General features: G+C 40.2%; 1 protein-coding gene across 1 annotated transcript in view; it reads left to right on the plus strand.

Moving 5' to 3' along the window:
• Nucleotides 1-9,500, plus strand: part of SMYD3 (SET and MYND domain containing 3) — a 714,413-nt gene that overhangs the window by 226,860 nt on the left and 478,053 nt on the right. The window lies entirely within an intron of this gene.

Genomic DNA, 9,500 nt, shown 5'->3' on the forward strand with positions numbered 1-9,500 from the left:
ATCTCTTGCTGTATATTTAAATCATGTTGTATTGCCTAGAAATGGTCATATCTTGGCTTTTGGTCCAGCAGATACTTTCATTAAATTCCTTTGCTACATCTAGTTTACTTTTCCTTGAGAGAAATATAACGGAATAATACCAGCATCATGATTGCAAATAGATTGTTACCATGGCAACCCGACAGTTTTTAATATTAGAATTTTCTTGTTAAAGCAAAACTTATGACATTGGGGACCTTTCCCTGACTATAAAAACTTTACGGTGTCTCTTATAGTTGGCACTACCCTGTGTCGGCTAAGAAAACAAAAACAGTTAATTTAAACACTTCTTTGCTCATTAACCCCTCAGCTACTATGTTAGGAAGACCTATGTTTTCTCAGCTGTAGTCCCACTCTTTGGTGTAGGGTCTTTCATAATTAGGTGCCAGTGAGATTTGTAAGAGACAGTAAGTAAAGAGAATCACAGTTTCATACTTGATACCAAAGAACTTTGCCACTGACCAACTGCATTAGTGGTCTTGGGAAAATGGCTTAGATACCCTGGTGCTAGTTTTAAAAATTATACGTGGGAATATTAATTCCTGTCTTATGTGAAGTAATACATAAAATATTACTGCCTTTTATTTATAGCAGGGGTCCCCAAGCCCCAGGCTGCCGAGGGTTACTGGTCTGTGGCCTGTTAGGAACCGGACCGCACAGCAGGAGGGGAGCAGCAGGCGAGCGAGGGAAGCTTCATCTGCCGCTTCCCATCGCTCCCCGTCGCTCCCCATCGCTCCCCATCACGCCCCATCGCTCCCCACCGCTCCCCGTCGCGCCCCATCGCGCCCCATCGCGCCCCATCGCTCCCCATCGCTCCCCATCGCGCCCCATCGCTCCCCATCGCTCCCCATCGCCCCCATTGCTCCCATTACCGCCTGCACCATCCTTCCCCACAACACACACACCCACCCGCCATCTGTGGAAAAATTGTCTTCCACGAAACTGGTCCCTGGTGCCAAAAAGGTTGGGGACCGCTGATTTATAGTGAATATAACTAATTAGGGATAACTAATATGTTTATACCATATTGGGTTTATGTATTATCTCATTTAACTACCACAATAACCCTGTGAAATAGATATATTACTCTCAATTTATATACGAAGACATTTATAAGCAGAGAGCTTAATTGGTTGGCACATAGATCTCACAACTATTAAATATCTAGGTGGATTTGGAAGAAAGAAAGAGTACTCTTTCTAGTTGCATTGCTTTCCCTGCTAATTCATGTGCCTACCATGGTAGCTGGCATATAGTTGACATTGGATATTTGTTGAATAAGTGAATACTGAGCTGAAGACTTCTTGGAAATGTAAGACTCAGTAAGACTGACCACTTGTAGGTAATTTCTTGAAGGAAATTAGAAATTAGTGATTCTTCAACAGGGCAGGCCCTATTTGTTTCTATATGTTTCTTTATAATCTCCCATTCATTAGGCCTTCGTCAGACCTTTTGAGTGGTACTATGTGTCAGGGACTTAGGTATGCAGAGATGAGTAAGACAGCCTCTGTAGCCAGTGGTCTGGTTGATAATTCGGGTAGTCAGACCCTTTGGAGGGCACATGAATTCCTTCAAGTGTATATGATACTTCTATCGAGACAACTTTGTTATTAAGGCCTAGAGAATGGTCCCTTCTTTGACCTTTTATTAGTATTAGTATAAAAATAACAAGAAATATATGACTCTGAAGTTCTGAATAAATACAGTTTGACATAGACTTCTCAGGTGTTCCAGCCATTATGCCAGCTGTGGAGTTCAAGCCAAATTATTATTTGTTCATCTTACATTCTTTTTTTTTTAAACTTCCTTTATTAAAAGGAATTATAAGAATTAAGCGATGACATATTTTACAGGTGAACATCATAGCTTGTATCTACAAGAAGTATAAAAAAGATGCCCATGTTTTAATTCCGCTATTGCTACTTAACAGTTGTGAATATCAGCTCTAGGCCCTAAAAACCAAGATGAAGAATGAAATACTAAGGAAAAGCAACTTCTTCTTTATCACTGGGTATCATCTTACATTCTTTGAAAGCCGTTTATTGAGTGCCTGCTGTGCTAGCCAATAAACTATTGGTTCATTTCTTCAAATATGAAGTCACAGTACTGTCTACTATTCATAGGGGGGCTCTTGCCCTTAGAGCACATGGGAAGGGCATTACACTCAGCCTGTAGGTGCCTGGGAAGGCTCTGGGAGAGTCTTTGCAGCTAGATAAATTGGGGACAAAAGTTATCAGGCAGAGAAGCAGCCTATACCAAGGCACAGATATACAAGGTGTTGCTCTGGGGAAGCTGCCAAGCAATTTGGTATGTGCAGGAGACAGGAACTTGGTTAGAAATGAGGCTAACGATAGGCTGGCACCAAGGAGTTGGGCCTTATCTTGAGGGAGACCCATTTACACATTCTTAAGTTGACAAGGGACATGGGATTGGGTGAGTGAGATGTGCGCTTCAGAAAGCTCTTTCTGTCTCAGTTTGGAGGATGTTTGGAAGAGAGTAAAACTGAGACCAGGAGACTGCTGCAGTCATCAGCTCAAGAAATGATGTGGTCCTGAAGGTCTGGACAGTTGCAGGAGGCCAGGAGAGCCAGCAAGCAGTGGGGCACCTGCCTCCCTCTTCAGCTCAGTCTTCTCTGCTCACTTACACTTTCTGTCTCAGCTCTCCTGGATCCCATGCAGTTCCAGAGTGCACCATGCTTCTTTGTTTCTCTCTGCCTTTACAGGTGTCATGCTATTGGTTTTTGGTGCGTTCCTCTCAGAACTTTAACCTGACCGATTTGTGTTTATTCCACAAATCTATTCAAGCATCCACTGCTTTGTGAAGCCTTTCCCAGTTTACCCACGAGGAACTCATGTTTCTACCTTTGGGCTCCCCCTATGTCATATACATACCTCTTTTGCTGTACTTCTATTCATTCATTTGACAACTATTTATTTCGCACTACTATGTGCCAGGCACTGTTCTAAACAATGGGGAAATCAGTCAGTCCAAGCTTCTGAATTAATGAAGCTATCTAAGTTTAAAAAAAAAGCAGGATTTTGAGCAGAGAAATGATTTGATCTAATGTCTCTTTTAAAAGGGTCACTTTAAAAGGGTCACTCTGGTCAGAAAGAGAAAAACAACTATCATATATTAATACATATATGTGGAACCTAGAAAAATGGTACGGATGAACCCGTTTGCAGGGCAGAAATAGAGACACAGATGTAGGGAACAAACGTATGGACACCAAGGGAGGAAAGTGGTGGTGGTGGTGGTGGTGGTGGTGGTGGTGTGATGAATTGGGAGATTGGGATTGACATGTATACACTAATATGTATAAAATGGATAACTAATAAGAACCTTCTATATAAAAAATAAAATTAAAAAATTAAAAAAATTTTAAATAAAGGGTAAAAAAAAAAAAAAAAGAAATGATGTGGTCCTGTACTCTGGCAGTCGTAGCCATGGCTGTGCGAAGGGAAGAGGGAAGTAATGAGAATATTTGAAGAAGGTAGAGTTGCTAGCACTTGGGGACTGCCCGCTGTAGACGCATTAGAAAGAAAGAAAGGAGTCAGGATGCTCATGTTTCTAACTCGGCAGACTTGAGGCGTGAGTGGTGGTACCTCAGAAAGACAGTGAGTACAGCCAGAGGAGTTGACAGTAGGGGAAGAGAGAAAGAGGAGAAGGAGTTGCATGTGTAGATCATGAATTTCATTTTGGATGTGTTCAGTATGAGATGCTTGTGGGACATCCAGGTGGATGTATTCTTAAGGGATCTGAATATGTGCGACTGAATCTCAGGAGTGATTTGGGTAGGAAATTAAGACTTGAGAATATAGTATATATTCTCAAAAAATATAGAGATGATCGCTTATTCTGTGGAGGTAGAAATAATACAGGGAGAGGGTGAAAACAATGAAAACAGTAACAGTATGGATGGAACCTTGTGGAACAGGAATATTTAAGAGGCTAATGGAAAAAAAGAGAAACCGGCAAAGGTGATTGATAGAGATGAAGAGTCAGAGGAAAACCTAGAGAGAAAGATGTCATAGAAACCAAGGGAGAAAAAACATCTCAAGACTGAAGTCAACAGTTTCATGCTGTAGAGAAGTCAATTAAGATGAAGACTGAAAAGTGTGGATTTCAATAGTAAAGAATCCTTTAGTGAGCTTTGCTAGAGCACCTCAGAGTCATGAGTGCTGGATCTTAAGAAATTGGGCTATGAATAAGAAATAAAGAACAGGATGGGGGTTAGAAAGGTAATAATAGTTTTTTGATTGGTTAGTTGTTTTAAAGAGTTTTGAACTTGGGGGCCAGTAAGGATGCATATTTTAAGGTAAGTGGAGGAGATGGTTATTAGTGATGAAGTGAGATTTCTGAGAAGGTGAGAGCAAAGGAATTAGCCTTGAGTCTTGGGATAGGCACTTTCCCTCCGAGACTCTTGTGGGTTGTCACTATGCAGGCTAGAAAACTTACTGGAGTGACCTCACCAGTTGGAGAGCCTTAAAATGCCCCATGTCCTCAGAAGTGGAAACACATGTGCATATGCCTATGTTATACTACTTTGAGGTCACAGCCCCCTAATTTTTTAATTCACCTTCTGATAATAGCTTAAAATAAATCACAGTTTAATAAAAAGTATACCTTGACCACACTTATATTAAAGTAACCTTCTAGAAGCACCAGGTGCTCTAAGGTGCCAGCAAACCATTAAAAGTACATGGTAAGTGTATATGGAGAACAGTATGGAGGTTCCTTAAAAAACTACAAATAGAACTACCATATGACCCAGCAGTCCCACTACTGGGCATACACCCTGAGAAAACCATAATTCAAAAAGAGTCACGTACCAAAATGTTCATTGCAGCTCTATTTACAATAGCCCGGAGATGGAAACAACCTAAGTGCCCATCATCAGATGAATGGATAAAGAAGATGTGGCACATATATACAATGGAATATTACTCAGCCATAAAAAGAAACGAAATTGAGCTATTTGTAATGAGGTGGATGGACCTAGAGTCTGTCATACAGAGTGAAGTAAGTCAGAAAGAGAAAGACAAATACTGTATGCTAATACATATATATGGAATTTAAGAAAAAAAAATGTCATGAAGAACCTAGGGGTAAGACAGGAATAAAGACACAGACCTACTAGAGAATGGACTTGAGGATATGGGGAGGGGGAAGGGTAAGCTGTGACAAAGCGAGAGAGAGGCATGGACATATATACACTTCCAAACGTAAAATAGATAGCTAGTGGGAAGCAGCCGCATAGCACAGGGAGATCAGCTCGGTGCTTTGTGACCACCTAGAGGGGTGGGATAGGGAGTGTGGGAGGGAGGGAGACGCAAGAGGGAAGAGATATGGGAGCATATGTATATGTATAACTGATTCACTTTGTTATAAAGCAGAAACTAACACACCATTGTAAAGCAATTATTCTCCAATAAAGAGGTAAAAAAAAAAAAAAAAGTACACGGTAAGTATAGAGGAGAGAGGCGTGAATGATTTGTTGTGCAAACTTGACAACCAGCACAGCTCAGAAGGGGCCTGCCAGTGCTGGGCCTCTTGATGAGGTTGCCTACGAGGTCGTGGGCCCACGCCTGTCTTCAGGGGTTGATATGATATAGTTTAGGGATTCACAATTCCTTCCTGGTGAGGAGCTGCAGATTGGCCTCATGATTACCACCACGTGTAGAATAGTATCAAATGTGTTCTAGTTTGTCTGCAGTGCTTTCCTAGCACAGATGCGGTAAGAAAGACAGGCAGTTACTCACCAAGTGTGGCAGCTGAATTGTTCTTTGTAGTCCTCCTCAATTTTGCCTTCAGGTTTTCTCAACTCAGGCTTCAGTTTTCAATCTTTTTTTTTTTTTTTTTTTTTGTGGTACGCGGACCTCTCACTGCTGTGGCCTCTCCCGTTGCGGAGCACAGGCTCTGGACGCACAGGCTCAGCGGCCGTGGCTCATGGGCCCAGCGGCTCCGCGGCATGTGGGATCCTCCCAGACCGGGGCACGAACCCGTGTCCCCTGCATCGGCAGGCGGACTCTCAACCACTGCGCCACCAGGGAAGCCCCAGTTTTCAATCTTAATACCTAACATCAACTAAAATTATTTTCTTGAAAATGGTTATCTGTTGCCTTCTTTCCTTCTGTTTTTTCGTTTCCCCTCACCCCCACTCTCCCTGCCTGATCACCCTCTGTCTTTGCTCAGCCCCTTATAAGGTTGCAGACTGCTGTTTGGGCCTGACCTTTTTACCCCTGAGTGATCTCAAGTAAATAGGTTGACAATACCTGCTCGCAGTACTTTGTGTAAGGGAGACTTGTAATATGTCATACCTTTTACCGTGTCACATGGTTTATTATAGCACATACCTGCAAAAATTATATTGTACTGTGATGGAGTGACTAGTATGTTGGAGTAGATTTTTATTAGCAATATATTTGCCCATATAGTGATCTTATCTTTTTAGTACGTGACAGTTATGGTAAGTTTAAGGTACAGACATATTGATTAGTTGTGGAAGGTAGTAATGACTCCTTTACTACCTACCTGTATGAAAATCAAATTCATTTTTTTCCCAAGACCAATATTTTCTTCTTTCTATTGTAATTCGCTTTCTCTTTCTGCAAGTTAACTCTGATGATAAATACTGAATACTTGGCATGTTTTCTCAAGTATAAAAATAAAAACTTAAACGTAATATGTAAATTACAGCTGAACATAGGTACAGACATATGGTTATTAGTGTTGCTTAAATCATTGGGACTTCTTGTCAACACTGTTACAGATGTTCCCAAAGGGCCTTCAAGTTGCTTCCTTTTCTGTCCCCTGTAAATAAAATAAATAAAATTTAAAATGCATGAATTTCAAATTTATTTTGCCCTTTGTTTGGAGGTTCACATATAAACAGCAACAACTAGTACTGAGAAGTACACGTGCACTGGGCTTGTTAGATGCCTCACAGTCTCTAAACATTTGGTCTAGTGTTTCTGGCTAAAAGCCAGCAGCAGATTATACTTTCCGTGCAACTAAGTTCACTCTCTCACTTCTCAGGGCATGATCTGCAGAATGTACTCATAAGACATCAAATTTGAATTGTAAATTTGTGTGTGAATATTATTTTACAAGTAGTCAGAAGAGAAACCAAAGGGGAACATTTTCCTAATTTGTTAGCAAGCTGTACACATAATTTGTAACTGATGCTCATCTTGACCATACAGTCAATATTCTATAGTATATGGAAACACCAGTAATTCTCAAACCTTTCTTTTCTTTTTATTAAAATCACTTTATTAACCTACATATTTTCTGTTGTGCTTAAAAGCTTGCTTAATTGTACCATCATAAGGCAACAAATAGTCTTATTTTTTAAACAGGGGAAATTAGTTATTTTATAAAGTGGAAAATTGCCTGTTTAAAAAGAAGTATATAACCTCAGAGATTTATTATTACTTTTCTTTCAACTGCTCTGTATTTGGTGATAGGTTAGTTGATGATGAAGATATCAGGGTGGTAAATTATGAAGATTGTGTGTCTAATTATGTGTGTTTACTTCAGAATAAAACTAGATTCCCCCCACCCCAAATCTGAGCAAGGGAAAAGATGGAGTGGGAAAAAAAGAGAATACTATAGAGTTTTCTTTATTTTGTGAGGTGTGTGTGCTTTTTTTCCTTCTGTCTTGGTAGTTGTGGTATTGCTTATTAATATTAGGAAAACTGAACTCCTGACACTTGAAAGAAAAGCAGTGGAATGAAGAATCACCAAATGGCCATGGCCTTGACAGTGTATTGATGTATCTGAAACTCTCACCCTCTTAAGTTAAAGTCATAGTTAAGTCCTGAGGTTTCTTATAAGCTCGGTTTTAATATTAGACAAGCTTTTGTTTTTACAGGTGCACTTGATTTGTGAAGAAAATTCCTGTAGAAAAATCATACCTTTGGAGTTTATAATTTAAGAAATTAACCATATATTCTCTTTCTGGGCTCCCTCCCTTAACCAGTTTCCTCTCTGCTCACATACCAATATAGTTAACTTTACTGTACTGCTTTTTCTTCTGTAACTGGATCAATCACATAAGTTTTGAATATCATTCAAACATCCCCTTAAAGTATGGAAGAACGCACTTTTGGTCACCAAGGAGATGGCTTCTTTTAGATCAGTGTACTTGATTTTGGTAAGTTATCATTGTTTTCTCCCCATAGGCCCACACACCTATTGTGATAAATATACAAGTGATTCTCATCGTCTGCATTGATAGTTTGGGAATTATTTTGAGCAGAGTGGCTCCCTGTATTCATAATATTTGCAAGTGGCCCCAACTGAGGGAGGCTTCCATGTAACTACTGACCTGGGCCACCCTCGATTATTGCTTTGAAATCCTGTTGGTGAGTCTGTGGCCACTGCTAGAGGCCATGTAAAAGCCCTTCCAACTACTAGCAGCTATGAATAATAGCACATTTACTGAGCATTTACTATGTGCTATGCACTGTGCTAAGCACTTTACTTGAATTATCTTGTAAAATATCCATTTGAGATCGGGGTCATTGGGTGGTAGATTCACAAACACCGTTAGATCTGTAAAGAAAATGTAGTGTCAAAGTACAATTTTCAAAAAGTAAGAACTTGACTCATAGAAATACAGAAAGAAATATGCCAGTGATTTTTTAACTTATTAACAAGGGAACCCGTAAAGGTTACTGCTGGTTCCAACATTAAAATATACACACACACACACATCATGTCTATGTATACATATTGTATCTACATATACATATTGTATCTACATATACTTATTATATCTACATATATACAAACATTTATATATATATATATATAAAATAAGATTTCTAGGTTGGAGACAAAACTGGGAATGTTCTACAGTCAGTAAAACTATAACTTTTAGGGTTATTATTTCTCTTGGACCCAAACCTACAGGTAACTTGCAGTTCCGCAGTGTCAGCACTCTAATGGAAGAGTACATGACAAAGTCAAATGCAGGGACATTCTTCTAGAGAATTAAATAAACCCTGGGTCAGCCTATTAAATGGTACCCCAATATGACACTGAAAGAACGTGTGGCTTTCTCACCTTTTCCTTTTTTTCAATTTTTGGGTAATTTTAATAACAATGGCTTCTTTATATTCTATAATTCCTCACTTGCCTCCACCTCAGCCTGGATGGGGTAGGGGTAGGGTGGAGGCATGCACACAACTAGGACGAACTTGGCAAGTCATGGTACTTCTGTTTCTTCTAGTTTCGTTTCTCTTGGGTAGCCCAGCTTCTTTCAGATAAGTGCTCAACCCTTGGCATCTTCTCCTTCGTGCGCTCTCCGTGACTGTGGGAACATGGCTGCCTTTGGACCGATTTGTTTCTGCTCCCGGTGCTTTGCATAGTCTGGTCCCTGACTGGCCTTGGCCCCTGTTCTCGTGATCTCTCCACTCTGGCCCCAGTCTCCTACTTGCAGCCATCCTGTCCCA

Source organism: Delphinapterus leucas, chromosome 1 (assembly GCF_059928025.1).
Source record: "Delphinapterus leucas isolate spDelLeu-1000000601 "Yukka" chromosome 1, BTC_Dleu_Yukka2, whole genome shotgun sequence".
NCBI classification, from domain to species: Eukaryota; Metazoa; Chordata; class Mammalia; order Artiodactyla; family Monodontidae; genus Delphinapterus; species Delphinapterus leucas.